This window comes from Neopsephotus bourkii, unplaced genomic scaffold, assembly GCF_033783945.1.
Source record: "Neopsephotus bourkii isolate Nb327-2 ecotype Australia unplaced genomic scaffold, CSIRO-AGI_Nbou_v1 NB_1019, whole genome shotgun sequence".
NCBI lineage: Eukaryota > Metazoa > Chordata > Aves > Psittaciformes > Psittacidae > Neopsephotus > Neopsephotus bourkii.
This window is the reverse complement of record NW_026901508.1, coordinates 366,250-381,840: the sequence shown is the minus strand read 5'-3', so window position 1 is coordinate 381,840 and position 15,591 is coordinate 366,250. Positions and strand designations below refer to the sequence as shown.

General features: G+C 44.5%; 1 protein-coding gene across 1 annotated transcript in view; it reads right to left on the bottom strand.

Moving 5' to 3' along the window:
- Positions 1-2,365: 2,365 nt before the first annotated feature.
- LOC133215963 (nipped-B-like protein) overlaps positions 2,366-15,591 on the bottom strand; it is a 268,197-nt gene continuing 254,971 nt past the window's right edge. Inside the window, exons 39-42 of the transcript XR_009726531.1 lie at positions 3,779-3,919; positions 3,368-3,461; positions 3,103-3,257; positions 2,366-2,837 (exon numbers count right to left, since the gene is read on the bottom strand). The gene's annotated coding sequence lies outside the window, so the exon portion shown is untranslated. The remainder of the gene's footprint in view (positions 2,838-3,102; positions 3,258-3,367; positions 3,462-3,778; positions 3,920-15,591) is intronic.

Sequence of the window (15,591 nt, the reverse complement as noted above, 5' to 3'; positions counted from 1 at the left end):
GTTAGCCCATTTGATAGTTTCTGATCAATCTGGGAAAACTATTGGAGGAGATTAAGAGAATAGCAGGGACAAGAGCAAGAGGTTTGGATTATCTGATTCACCCTTTCAGATCTGGAGGCTGGGTTTACGTTAAGAATTTTTCAGGAGATCCTCTACAGGAGAAGTGGAGCGGACTATACCAGATATTATTGAAAACCTTTACAGCAGTGAAGATAAAGGAACAACCTGCTTGGATACATTATTCAAGAATAAAGAAAGCACTAGAGCCAGAGAAGACATGGTGGATCGAACCTTCAGTACCCTTGCATATGAAATTGCGTCGGTCATAATTTGGACTCATATGATAACTGGCACACAAGCTTGGGACCAGAACTTATACCTGAAATTACTAATGTTACCAATGTTTTTAATCGTAGTGACTGTTGGGTGTGTGCACAGTTGCCTAAATCAGGAGAAAGCCTGAATCTCCCATTAATTGGAGTTCCAATTCCTAACACTGTCTCATGGACAAATTTGTGGGTGAACACTAGCAATCTGTATTCAAAGGAAAGTTTAAAATTTGGAATAGTTAATCCTAATATAGGTAATAAATATTATACCTGCGCACAAAGATGTATTACATCAGAAACCAGGGTAAGAAATTTTGCTTGTTTAAATGCCACAGATGTAGGTCACCATTCAAATTGCAATCATACTATTATTATAGATGGTATTATAGCTCAATGGTGGCCCGTTCCTAAAGGGAAAGGATGGTATTGGTTATGTGGAAAAATGCTTATAAGACTCTACCCCCCAACTGGAAAGGGGCATGCACCTTAGGTGCTGTAATACCCAATTTTACTATTATCGACAGGTATCCTTCTGGGACCTGGATCAGAAGTTTTGCTAAACGGATTAAACGAGGGTTTAACCCTATTATTGAACGGCACACCGCATTTCATAGTTTTGTAAGAGGGCTAATTCCATCTTTGTGAGTAAGTGAATTAGAGAAGGCAATTGTAAATATCTCAGCAACTATAGAGGAAATGGAAAGCAAAAACATTATATAATCCAGGCAGAACAACAAGAGATAACCAGCCTGTCTAAATAGTATTACAAAACCAAACGGCTCTAGACATGTTACTGTCATCACAAGGAGGGGTTTCCTCCATAGTCAATGAAAGCTGTTGTTCCTATATAGACCGAAGTGGCAGAATTGAAACAGATCTGGAGGAATTTTGGAAACAAACTAAGATATTTCATGAAATGACCATGGATGACACCTCCTGGGGTTTTGAAGAAACATGGAAAAAGTTAACTTCATGGTTACCCAATCTCTCCTGGTTGAGGCAACTGGTTGCAGGAATATTGGTGTTAATTATTTTAATATTGATTACTTGTGGTATGATACAATGTTCCCTCTGGTGTTGTAAATGGTCTATGATAAATTACGAAGATTGGAAAAGGAATGAAATTAAGCACCAAGTAGAAATGGGAAATTATTTCAAAAAGACTTTCGATGGTAATTGTAATATATAAAATGTTGCAAAAGAATTTGCAAAAGGACAGAAAAAGGGGGGAATTTGAGACAAAGGGGCACAAAATCACAAAATGGGATATAGAAACCTTTATAAATAGTTTTAAGAAATGTTAAGTTTGATGGCTTTGTAACAGTAGCAATGGAAAATTACTGAGGTGCATGATACATAGAGAAAAAAATAGAGTACAGCTAGAGAACATACTAAGAATTCTCACAAGACAAATCATTATAGTTGGCCTAGTTTTAAGAAAAACAGTCTAGAAGAACAGGACACAGGGATAAGGAGTATCTGGGAACTGCAGGTGTCCAGGATGGGCTACAGTTAAACTAACTGATAAGTAGGAGGATAGGAGGATTATTATGTCTCTGGTGCTAACGAACCAATTAAACTGGTATGAGCATCTACTGCACGTGCTTCAAAGGCTGCCAGAAGTGATGAAGATTGTTGGAAGAAGTAAACGACCCTCAGAGACCACCACAACTCTGTACGCATGTGGGGAACTCTCTGGAAAATGATGTAATCCATACGTAGCCTCATGAATATGTATGTGTGCCCAGGGACTATATAAGGATGGCTTGTATAGCAATACAGGGACACGTTAGGAGGAGTTACCCCCGTGTCTCCCGGCGCCGCAATAAAGAATACCTGCTTGTCAGCTTGAAAACTTCATTGGGAAGTTTGTTCCTGGAGTTTTCTCCGAATCAGCCTTCAGATAAAGAATCTATTTAAAATTGAAATACTGCCAAAATCCCCATAGAAGCTGTAATATATAAACTATGACATCATCTCAATGCCTCATGAAATCCCGCAGTTCGTATAAACTGGCAAGGTTCCCTTGACACTTAAAATGATCAAAGTTTATCCAGCATTTTTTCTAGTTATTCTTTAACCATTCCTTATGGACTGATAAACAAAATTTAGAGATACAATATACCTGCATGTGGGGAAAAAAATAGCATCTCCATTACTTTGGAAACCTGATGTTTTTTAAGACTTGGTCACACATCAAAAATGCATTCACTGTCAAAAGCATCCACTCTGCTGCAGAAGTATACAACTTCGAAGTATCACTTTGAGTACTTTTCTATAGCCAGTTCTCCAATAAAACATGCAGTGAACTTTGTTTTTAAATAAATTCCACTGCCACTATATAAATAACTTAATTCCTGCTGAAATGCATGGATTTTTACTATAGCAGAATAATAAAAACTATTAATATTTCTTACCAAGGCCAATAATGGCTTTTGTCTGTACTTCTTCATCTGAATGCTTTGTAAAATACATCAGTAGTTCAAGTACTTTATCCTTAATATTAACCTGAGGAAATTAAAACAAATATAATAGCTATTTGAAGATGAATCAGAAGATTTTTATCTCTTATAAAAAGAATAAATATAAAAAAGGAAAAACACAATCTTACTGCATGACCTTTGCAAACCCATGTATTTAGAAACCAAAAAGCTATACTGTATGCATTATGAAAAAATACATAGCTTTGAGGGACTAGAAATACTGTGCTTTCAAACTGAAGTGGAGCATTCAGTATTCATAATACATGGAGAGTAAATACAAGTTATTTTACCTTACTGTTGCCCTTAAAATCTTCCTGATCAAAATCAAAATGCCGACACAATGCTCCAACAGTGAAAAGTGATCTAAGGAGTGCTGGTTTATTGGTAGTATATATTGTACTATTGGGGTCTTCTTGGTGTTGACTTTTTAATTTTGAAAGTGCACCTACAGTGAGATAAAGGTTTTGATCACAGTATTTAATCATGGTGTATCCTTAACACAAGACTTGTAAACAAAACTGAAGACTGACCATTACATGATGTGATTTTACTCACCATAGTATCTATTAAAACAAGCCCACACAAATTTATAGTTCTGGGTGACTTTGTTCACAACAGCCCCAAGACAGCTCACACAATGCTGAACAACCTAGGAGCAAGAAGAACAAATGAGCTAAATGTTTAGAAGTTAAAATTGAGATTTTTATGAAGTTATGTAGGAGAAAGCTATGTAGAACTAAAACTAACAATCTAACAGATGTAATGTCCATCCCCTAGGCTGCTCTGAAAACCTGACCAAACTGAAAATTGTTAAAATATAGCAACACTTACAAACATCAATAAGCCAAGAACATTGATTTTTGTGGCTCAAAAGTTATCTTGATAATGAAGACAGACTTTAAATCAAAGCCATGTATTTCACAATGTGAAGTAGAATCAACTGAATAGTAGCAATTAAAAGTTTACCGTCATGCCATATTTGATTATAAGTTTCATGAGGTCTTCTTCAATGGTGGCAAGAAAGGTCTCACTTGGGTGCTCCATTAGTGGCACTACAAGTTCTAAGATTTTTGCAACATTGCAGATCACCATGAAATCATTCTGGGTCTGAAACAACAGTATTTATAGCATATAATGTTTCTGGTTGTGTTACCTATAAGCTAAGTATCATGAAAGCTGTTGTTCCTATATAGACCAAAGTGGCAGAATTGAAACAGATCTGGAGGAAATTTGGAAACAAACAACGATATTTCATGAAATGGCCATGGATGACACCTCCTGGGGTTCTGAAGAAATATGGAAAAAGTTAACTTCATGGTTACCCAGTCTCTCCTGGTTGAGGCAATTGTTTGCAGGAATATTGGTGTTAATTATTTTAATATTGATTACTTGTGGTATGATAAAATGTTCCCTCTGGTGTTATAAATGGTCTATGATAAATTATGAAGATTGGAAAAGGAATGAAATTAAGCACCAAGTAGAAACGGGAAATTATTTCAAAAAGATTTTTGATGGTAATATATAAAAAAAAAATGTTGCAAAAGAATTTACAAAAGGATAGAAAAAGGGGGAATTTGAGACAAGGGGGGGCACAAAATCACAAAATGGAATATAGAAATCTTTAGAAGTAGTTTTAGGTAATGTTAAGTTTGATGGCTTTGTAACAGTAGCAATGGAAAATTACTGAGGTGCATAATACATAGAGAAAAAAAATAGAGTGCAACTAGAGTACATACTGAAAATTCTCACAAGATAAATCGTTATAGTTGACATAGCTTTAAGAATAAAGAGTCTAGAAGAACAGGACACAGGGATAAGGAGTGTCTGGGAACTGCAGGTGTCCAGGATGGGCTACAATTAAAGTAACTGATAAGTAGGAGGATAGTAGGATTATTATGTCTCTGGTGCTAACGAACCAATTAAACTGGTATGAGCATCTACTGCGCGTGCTTAAAGGCTGCCAGAAGTGATGAAAACTTTGTTGGTGAGTTTGTTCCTGTAGTTTTCGCTGAATCAACTCCCAGATATACGTGATTAAGGATTTCTTCTGTTTCAGGGAGGTCCTCCTGTTTGCTTTTTTGCTGAATTAAAGATAAACTCAAAACTGCAATTAATTGATTTTTAACTCTTAATTCCATTTCATTTTGCCTTCCTTAAATGTTGCTTCTCGCACTAATAAATGCATATTCCATAAAAATTCTCAAGGCCCAGGATAGTGTTCCAGGCAGTGGCGTGGGGCACAGCATATGTTTCCAGCCATCCGGTGGTTGCTTCCACCATGGTAAGCATATGGCGCTTGCCTTGGCAGCTTGGTGGGAGTGTGATATAATCAATCTGCCCGGCCTCCCCATATTTGTACTTCAGCCATCGTCCTCCATACCAAAGAGGCTTTAACTTCTTGGCTTGCTTAATTGCAGCACATGTTTCAAACTCACGAATAAGCTGGGCAATACTGTCCATTTCTAAGTCCACCCTTTAATCACAAGCCCATCACTATGTTGCATCCCTGCCCTGATGGCCTGAAGTGTCATGGGCCCACCAGGCCAAAAATAATTCACCCTTATGTTGCCTATCTAAGTCCATCTGAGCCACTTCAGTCTTAGCAGCTTTATCCGCTTGTTGGTTGTTCTGGTGTTCCTCAGCAACCCAACTCTTGGGTATCACAGTATCACAGTATCACAGTATGTTAGAGATTGGAAGGGACCTCAAAAGATCATCTAGTCCAATCCCCCTGCCAGAGCAGGAACACCTAGATAAGGTTACACAGGAACGTGTCCAGGCGGGTTTTGAATGTCTCCAAAGAAGGAGATTCCACAACCCCCCTGGGCAGCCTGTTCCAGTGTTCCGTCACCCTCACTGAGAAGAAGTTTCTTCTCAGGTTTAAGTGGAACCTCTTGTGCTCCAATTTGTACCCATTACCCCTTGTCCTTTCATTGTTTGCCAACAAACATGGGCATCTACATGACATGCCTTCACCACCAGGTTCTGCACCCGGACAACACTATCTTGCCACAGTGCAGCAGCCCAGATGGGTTTCTCTCTGTGTTGCCAGTTGCTCTGCTTCCATTGCTGCAACCACCCCCACAAGGGCATTTGCCACCATCCATGAGTCAGTATAGAGATAAAGTAGAATCATAGAATCATAGAATAGTTAGGGTTGGAAAGGACCTTAAGATCATCAAGTTCCAACCCCCCGCCATGGGCAGGGACATCTCGCTCTAAACCATAATACCCAAGGCCTCATCCAACCTGGCCTTGAACACTGACAGGGATGAAGCGTTCACAACCTCCCTGGACAACCTATTCCAGTGCCTCACCACCCTAACAGGAAAGAATTTCCTCCTTATTTCCAATCTAAACTTCCCCTATTTAAGTTTTAACCCATTACCCCTTGTCCTATCACTACAGTCCCTAATGAAGAGTCCATCCCCAGCATCCCTATAGGCCCCCTTCAGATACGGGAAGGCTGCTATGAGGTCTCCACACAGCCTTCTCTTCTCCAGGCTGAACAGCCCTAACTTTCTCAGCCGACCTTCATATGGGAGGTGCTCCAGTCCCCTGAACATTCTTGTGGCCCTCCTCTGGACTTGTTCCAACAGATCCATGTCCTTTTTATGTTGAGGACACCAGAACTGTACACAATACTCCAGGTGAGGTCTCACGAGAGCAGAATAAAGGGGCAGGATCACCTCCTTTGACCTGCTGGTCACGCTCCTTTTGATGCAGCCCAGGATACGGTTGGCTTTCTGGTCTGCAAGCGCACACTGCTGGCTCATGTTCATTTTCTCATCCAGCAGCACCCCCAAGCCCTTCTCCGCAGGGCTGCTCTGAATCTCTTCTCTACTGGCCACTTTTCTCGTTCAGCAATGTCCAGGGCCAGCTGGATGGCTTTCACCTCGACAAACTGACTTGATTCACCCTCTCCTTCAGCAGTTTCTGCAACTTGTCACGGGGGAGTCCATACAGCTGCCTTCCATCTCCTGTATTTTCCCACAATATGGCAGGACCCATCAGTAAACAAGGCATACTGCTTTTCAGTTTCTGATAGTTTATTATATGGTGGGGCCTCTTCAGCACGCATCACCTCCTCCTCTGGTGACATTCTAAAATCTTTGCCCTCTGGCCAGTCCATGATGACCTCTAGAATGCCTGGACGACTGGGATTTCCTATTCGAGCTCGTTGTGTAATTAGTGCAGCCCATTTACTCCATTTAGCATCAGTTGCACGATGCGTAGAGGAGACCCTGCCTTTGAACATCCAGCCCAGCACAGGCAACAGGGGTGCCAAGAGGAGCTGTGCTTCAGTGCCAATCACTTCCAAAGCAGCTTGAACCCCTTCATAGGCTGCGAGTATCTCTTTCTCAGTTGAGGTATAGCTTGCCTCAGATCCTTTGTATCCCCAACTCCAAAAGCCAAGGGGTCGACCTCGAGTCTCCCCTGGAGCTTTCTGCCAGAGGCTCCAGTTAGGACCATTCTCACCGGCTGCAGTGTAGAGCACATTTTTTACATCTGACCCGGTCCAGACTGGTCCAAGGGCCACTGCATGAACTATCTCACGTTTAATTTGATCAAAGGTTTGTTGTTGCTCAGGTCCCCATTTAAAATCATTCTTCTTACAAGTCACATGATTGAGAAGGCTTACAATCAAACTGTAATTTGGGATGTGCATTCTCCAGAGCCCCACTGCACCCAAGAAAGCTTGTGTTTCTTTCTTATTAGTTGGTGGAGACATTGCTGTTATCTTGTTGATTACATCTGTGGGGATCTGCCTACATCCATCTTGCCATTTTATTCCCAAAAATTGAATCTCCTGTGCAGGTCCCTCGACCTTACTTCGTTTTATGGGAAAACCGGCTTTCAGCAGGATTTGGATTATTTTCCTCCCTTTCTCAAAGACTTCTTCCGCTGTATCACTCCACACAATAATGTCATCAATGTATTGCAGGTGTTCTGGAGCTTGCCCCTGTTCCAGTGCAGTCTGGATCAGTCCATGGCAAATTGTAGGGCTGTGTTTCCAGCCCTGGGGCAGTCGGTTCCAAGTGTACTGGACACCCCTCCAAGTAAAAGCAAACTGTGGCCTGCACTCTGCTGCCAAAGGAATTGAGAAAAATGCATTGGCAATATCAATGGTGGCATACCACTTGGCTGCCTTTGACTCTAATTCATACTGAAGTTCTAACATGTCCAGCACGGCAGCACTCAATGGTGGTGTGACTTCATTCAGACCACGATAGTCTGTTAGTCTCCACTCTCTGTTAGACTTTCACACTGGCCATATGGGGCTACTAAAAGGTGAGCGAGTCCTGCTGATCTGTCCCTGACTCTCCAGTCTACGGATCAGCTGATGGATGGGAATCAGGGAGTCTCAGTTGGTGCGATATTGCCGCCAGTGCACTGTTGCGGTTGCAATTGGCTCTTGTTGTTCTTCCACTTTCAGCAACCCCACAACAGAAGGATCCTCTGAGAGGCCAGGCAAGGTGGATAGCTGCTCAATTTCCTCAGTCTCTAAAGCAGCAATACCAAAAGCCCATCAGTACTCTTTTGGGTCTTTGAAGTACCGTCTCCTGAGGTAGTCTATGCCAAAGATGCATGGAGCCTCTGGACCAGTCACAATAGGGTGCTTTTGACATTGACTCCCAGTCAGGCTGATTTCAGCCTCCAATACTGTCAACTCTTGGGATCCTCCTATCACTCTAGAAATATAGATGGGTTCCACACCTTGACAGCTTGATGGCATCAGGATACACTGTGTCTATTAGAGCCTTATACTTCTGTGGGACTGATGTGCCAGGACATCTGATCCACACAGTCCAGTAAATCCAATTGTCCCCTACCTCTACCTGGATGGAGGCAGGGCCCCTCTAATAGTCATCACAGGATTGGACACTTAAATCATGTTGAAAGGGATTATTCTTAGTTATCCCAGGAGCTGGAGTAAAATCAGCTCTTCCTCTCCACCTGGGAAACTGCTCACCAGAGACTGAAGCTATAGCTCTCATGGGACGATCAGTCTTGGCCCTTGCTCCCCTCTTCAATTCACTCACCACTTCCTTCAAAGCTGAAGTAGGTTTTCCGTCCCACTTTGTCATGTCTTCTCTGTGATCCTGCAGGTAAAGCCATAGGGTGCCCCGTGGCGTATACCTCTTGTATCTCCTCTCTCGAACAATAGGACACCTTTTGTTAATAGATGAGACGTGTGTTGGTACACTCGAGGAGCTGGATAAGTCAGATATATCGTCCCTCAATTGTTTGAGATCCTGGGACAGTTTTTCCACAGCTGAGATGATGGAAGGGGTGAGATTGTCTTCGAACTTGCAGAGTTTATGAACCATTTCATCCGCTGTTAGTGGTACTATGTCATTCCAGGTTACTGTTGCCAATGAATGGGCATATGATGACGGTGCATTCCATGTAAGTTTTCGCCACATGGGTCGTGTGCATTCGAATTCATCTGGATCTATGGGTATACCCCCGTTATTTGGCTTGATGTGATAGATCATCTCTACAATGGGTGATTCCCTCAGAGACTGGATGCCTTTGTCTGTAGTAGTCCACTTGGCCGAACGACTCATAACATCGTCCTTGTATGGAAACCTTTCTTTCACAGCTGCCAAGAGCCACCTCCAAAGACTGAGGGACTTTTTCTCTCTTGCAATTGCTTTGTCAATTCCCCCTTCTCTAACAAGTGATCCCAGCTGCTTGGCTTCCCTACCTTCTAGTTCGTGACCATTGGCCCCATTGTCCCAGCATCGGAGCAACCAGGTGATGATGTGCTCCCCTGGTTGACGGGTAAAATCTTTTCTCATATTCCGTAGCTCGGTTGAGGTCCAAGGTCAAGAAGTCACCTCTCCTTCTTCTTCTTCGTCATGTGATGATGACTCCTGATCAGATGCTAGACCGGGTGGTAAATACATTGTTTCTTCATCTTGCTTCACCCTTCTTGCATCTTTCTTGCTTTTTCCCTTGTGTACAGGGCAAGCGATATTGGTATGAACTGGTCCTCTGGTTTAGCTGCAGTGGTTATCACTGTGGTTTGAGTAGCGACTGTACTTGTTGCTGGGGGTGATGTGGCTGCTGTACTTGCCGCTGGGGTAGCTGCACTGTTCATTGCAGCCAAAGTTTGAGTAGTGACTGTACTTGTTGCTGGGGGTGGTGTACCTGCTGTGCTTGGAGCTGGAGTAGCTGCGCTGACTGTTGCTTTGCCCTCAGATCCAGCACCATTTTTTTCCTTTTGAAGGTGCTGGATAGCGTTGAACAAGGCCCTGTAAGCATAGGCCAAGCACCAGCACGTTGCCATGATTTGTCCGTCTCTGGTATGGCCAGAATGACCACACACTTCATTTAAGTGTTTTACTAATTCTTCTGGATTTTGCAGTTGTTCGGTGGTGAAATTCCAAAGTACTGGAGGGGCCCACTGACCTAGATACTTGCCTACACTATCCCACACACCCTGCCACTCATGACTGTCCAGCCTCAGAGAAAATCTCTTGGTCCTCCTATATCGTCGTTTAACCACAGACAAGACCCAAACCTGACTCTGCTTAACTTTTGAAAACAGACGAAATGGTTATGGGCAAAATACACTCTGTATGCATGCCAACATGGTGATCCCCATCACAATCAGCAAACAAGTCTCAACAGCATTAAAAGGCCATTCAAAAACTTCAAAACTCTCAAATGATGCTGTAAATGCTCGGGGGGGGGGGACGGACTGGGAGGATAAAAGAATGTCTCCTCCACAGGTTGACCACCCAAGAACGAGAAAAAAGATGTGTAATTGCTAAGCACTTTTATTATATACCTCCCAAAGTATAAAGATGGTGACCATACTGGGACCATAAGCCAGACTGGTTTCATGATCAATGATTCTATTGTATTACAAGTCACTGCCATAAAGTACAATGAGGCAAAAACCTTAGCCCAAGCCCCACACTTGAAAAACACTAATACAGCAAATACCGGCTCGAAGTAAGGTACGATAACTGTGAGATCAAGAGGAACAGCTTTGAGAGCCAATAAATCAGCATTGTGACGAGTGACTATTAATCCGGACATATCTGTCGTTATCTCAACCCCTCAGGCCCCACGTTGGGCGCCAAAAAGAACTGCTGTGGTTTAAACCCAGCCAGACAGCTTGTGCACTCACTCCCAGTGAGTGGTGCTGGGCTGGAAGCAGTCAAGGCCCGTGTCCCCCCCCCCGGGGGCTCCCCCCTTCCCTGCTCCCAGAAGGATCGGGAGGAGAATCGAAAGAATGCAACTCCCACGGGTTGAGACAAGAACAGTCCAGCAACCAATGTACAACACAAATCACCACCGCTACCACCAACGACAACAATGATAAGAGAAAATAACAAGGGAGTGAATACAATGCCACCTGCCGAAAAAACAAGTCCAACCCAGAAGACCCCCCTGTCCTTCCAGGTAACTCCCAGTTACATCCTGGGCATGACGTGCTGCGGTATGGAATACTTCTTTGGCTAGCTTGGGTCAGGTGTCCTGTCTCTGCTTCCTCCCGGCTTCCCCTCTTCCCTGGCAGAGCATGAGGCTCACAAAGTCCTTGGCCAAACCAAAACATCATTGTTATCAGCTCTGTTCCCAGGCCGAAAGTCAAAACACAGCACTGCACCAGCTACCAAGAAAGAGAAAAATGACTGCTACTGCTAAACCTAGGACACTGTACTTTATGGTAATAGACTCATTGATCATGATCTGGTGGCAATTACAGAGACGTGGTGGGACAGCTCACATGACTGGAATGTAGTCATGGAGGGCTATGTCCTTTTCAGGAAAGACAGGCCAGCCAGGCGGGGTGGTGGGGTTGCTCTTTATGTGCGAGAGCAGCTACAATGCGTTGAGTTCTGTCCGGGGACAGATGATGAGCGAGTCGAGAGTCTGTGGGTGAGAATTAAGGGGCAGGCTGGCAGGGGCGATACTGTTGTGGGGGTCTGTTACAGGCCACCGGATCAGGGTGAGGAAGTTGACGAGGCCTTCTACAGGCAGCTGACAGCGGCCTCACGGTCACAGGCCGTGGTCGTCGTGGGGGATTTTAACTTCCCTGATGTTTGCTGGAAGGACTACTCGGCAACCCAGCCGCAGTCCAGGAGGTTCCTCCAGTGTATGGATGATAACTTCCTCATGCAAATGGTGGATGAGCCAACCAGGAGAGGTGCGCTGCTGGATCTCATCCTCACTAACAAGGAGGGTCTGGTTGAAGGAGTGAAGGTTGAGGGCTGCCTTGGTTGCAGCGACCACGAGATGGTAGAATTCAGGATCTTGTGTGGTAGGGTCAGTAGAATAGCAAGTAGAATCGCAACCCTGGACTTTAGCAGGGCAAACTTTGGCCTCTTCAAGCGATTGCTAGGGGAAATCCAGTGGGCTAGGCTGCTTGAAGGGAAAGGGGCCCAAGATAGTTGGTTGACGTTCAAGGACTGCTTTTTCCGAGCTCAAGATCGGAGCATCCCGACACGTAGGAAGTCGAGGAAGAGGGTCAGGAGACCTGCGTGGTTAAATAGGGAATTGCTCGGTATGCTCAAGTGGAAGAGGAGAGTTTACAGGTCATGGAAAGAAGGGCTGGCCACTTGGGAAGAATATAAGGCTGCTGCTAGAGGATGTAGGAAAGCTGCTAGGATGGCTAAGGCCTCCTTGGAATTAAAGCTGGCGAGAGGGGTCAAGGACAGCAGAAAGAGCTTTTTCAAATACATGGCAGGTAAAACTAACACCAGAGGCAATGTAGGCCCGCTGATGAACGGGACGGGTGCCCTGGTGACAGAAGATACAGAGATGGCAGAGTTACTGAATGACTTCTTTGTCTCTGTCTACTCTGCTGGAGGCAGTCCTGAAGAGCCCTGTACCGCTGAGACCCCGGATGAAGATAGGTCAACGGAGCGGTCTGCCTTAGTCGATGAGGAATGGGTTAAAGACCAGTTGAGCAATCTGGATATCCATAAATCCATGGGTCCAGATGGGATGCACCCGCGGGTGCTGAGGGAACTGGCTGAGGTCATTGCTAGACCGCTCTCCATCATCTTTACCAAGTCTTGGGAAACGGGAGAGGTGCCTGAGGACTGGAGGAAAGCAAATGTCACTCCTGTCTTCAAAAAGGGCAAGAAGGAGGACCCGGGTAACTATAGACCGGTTAGCCTCACCTCCGTTCCTGGGAAAGTGATGGAACACCTTATCCTTGGTGCCATCTTAAGGCATATCAAGGATAAGAGGGTTATGAGGGGCAGTCAACATGGCTTCACCAAGGGGAAGTCGTGCTTGACCAATCTTGTAGCCTTTTATGAGGAAATAACGCGGTGGATGGATGATGGTAGAGCGGTGGATGTGGTCTACCTCGACTTCAGCAAAGCGTTTGACACGGTCTCCCACAGCATCCTTGCGGCTAAATTGAGGAAGTGTGGTCTGGATGATCGGGTAGTGAGGTGGACTGTGAACTGGCTGAAGGAGAGAAGCCAGAGAGTTGTAGTCTATGGGGCGGAGTCTAGTTGGAGGCCTGTATCTAGTGGAGTGCCTCAAGGGTCGGTACTGGGACCAGTATTATTTAATATATTCATCAACGATTTAGATGAGGGAATTGAGTGTACTATCAGCAAGTTTGCTGATGACACTAAGCTGGGAGGGGTGGCCGACACGCCAGAAGGCTGTGCTGCCATCCAGAGGGACCTGGACAGGCTGGAGAGCTGGGCGGGGAATAACTTGATGAAATATAACAAGGGAAAGTGTAGAGTCCTGCATCTGGGCAGGAACAACCCCAGGTTCCAGTATAGGCTGGGGAACGACCTGTTAGAGAGCAGTGTAGGGGAGAGGGACCTGGGGGTCCTGGTGGACGACAGGGTGACCATGAGCCAACACTGTGCCCTTGTGGCCAAGAAGGCCAATGGCATCCTGGGGTGTATTAGAAGGGGGGTGGTTAGTAGGTCGAGAGAGGTCCTCCTTCCCCTCTACTCTGCCCTGGTGAGACCTCATCTGGAATATTGTGTCCAGTTCTGGGGCCCTCAGTTTAAAAAGGACAGGGACCTGCTGGAGAGAGTCCAGCGCAGGGCAACTAAGATGATTAAGGGAGTGGAGCATCTCCCTTATGAGGAAAGACTGAGGGAGCTGGGTCTCTACAGTTTGGAGAAGAGGAGATTGAGGGGTGACCTTATTAGTGTATATAAATATATAAAGGGGGAGTGTCACGAGGATGGAGCCAGGCTCTTCTCAGTGGCAAACAATGAAAGGACAAGGGGTAATGGATACAAATTGGAGCACAAGAGGTTCCACTTAAACCTGAGAAGAAACTTCTTCTCAGTGAGGGTGACGGAACACTGGAACAGGCTGCCCAGGGAGGTTGTGGAATCTCCTTCTTTGGAGACATTCAAAACCCGCCTGGACACGTTCCTGTGTAACCTTATCTAGGTGTTCCTGCTCCGGCAGGGGGATTGGACTAGATGATCTTTTGAGGTCCCTTCCAATCTCTAACCTACTGTGATACTGTGATACTGTGATACTGTGAGACAGGACACCTGATCCAAACTATCCAAAGGGGTATTCCATACCACAGCACATCATGCCCAGTATATAAACTGGGGGGAGTTACCCAGAAGGGCTAGATCATTGTTGAGGTCGGGCTGGGTATCAGTTGGCAGGTGGTGAGCAGTTGTATTCTCTTCCCTTGTTATTTCCCTTATCATTATTATTACTGGTGGTAGCAGTAGTGGGTTTGTGTTATACCTTAGTTACTGGACTGTTCTTATCTCAACTTGTGGGAGTTACATTCTTTTGATTCTCCTCCCTGTCCCTCCAGGAGCGGGTGGAGGAAGGGGGGGGGGGGTGGGGGGGGTGGAGTGAGCAAGCAGCTGTGTGGTTCTGAGCTACTGGCTGGGTTTAAACCACAACAGACAAGAAATGGTTATGCAAGCAGAACCATCCAGAGGAATGGCCAAGTAGGTATTCAGTTAGCTTCAGAACTATAGCATTTGTTTAGCTAAGAAAGAAAAGGTTCAGCAACAAGTCTAGAAGAAAACAGTTTTTATTTGGCTTATGTGTGAAAGCCTAAATAATGCAACCCAGTTATGTCACAGTATATGCAGTTTTCAAAGGATACAAGATAACTTCCACTAGGTAATGAATAGTGGCATTAATGATAAATGGTGTATCTGTTGCTCTTCCAGCCATCCACACAGGGTTGTGATTCGGAGAAAACTCCAGGAACAAACTTGCCAACAAAGTTTTCAAGCTGACAAGCAGGTATTCTTTATTGTGGCGCCAGGAGACACGTGGGATAGCTACTCTTAATGTGTGTCCCCCAATTGCCACACAAGCTGTCCTTTTATAGACCCTGGGCATACATACATATTCATGAGGCTACGTATGGATTACATCATTTTCCAGAGAGTTCCCTGCATGCGTACAGAATTGTGGTGGTGGTCTCTGAGGGTCGTTTACTTCTTCCACCAATCTTCATCACTTCTGGCAGCCTTTGAGACACGCGCAGTAGATGCTCATACCAGTTTAATTGGTTCATTAGCACCAGAGACATAATAATCCTACTATCCTCCTACTTATCAGTTAGTTTAACTGTAGCCCATCCTGGACACCTGCAGTTCCCAGATACTCCTTATCCCTGTGTCCTATTCTTCTAGATATTTTTTCTTAAAACTATGTCAACTATAATGACTTATCTTGTGAGAATTCTCAGTATGTTCTCTAGCTGCACTCTTTATATATTTTTCTCTATGTATCCTGCACCTCAGTAATTTTCCATTGCTACTGTTACAAAGCCATCAAACTTAACA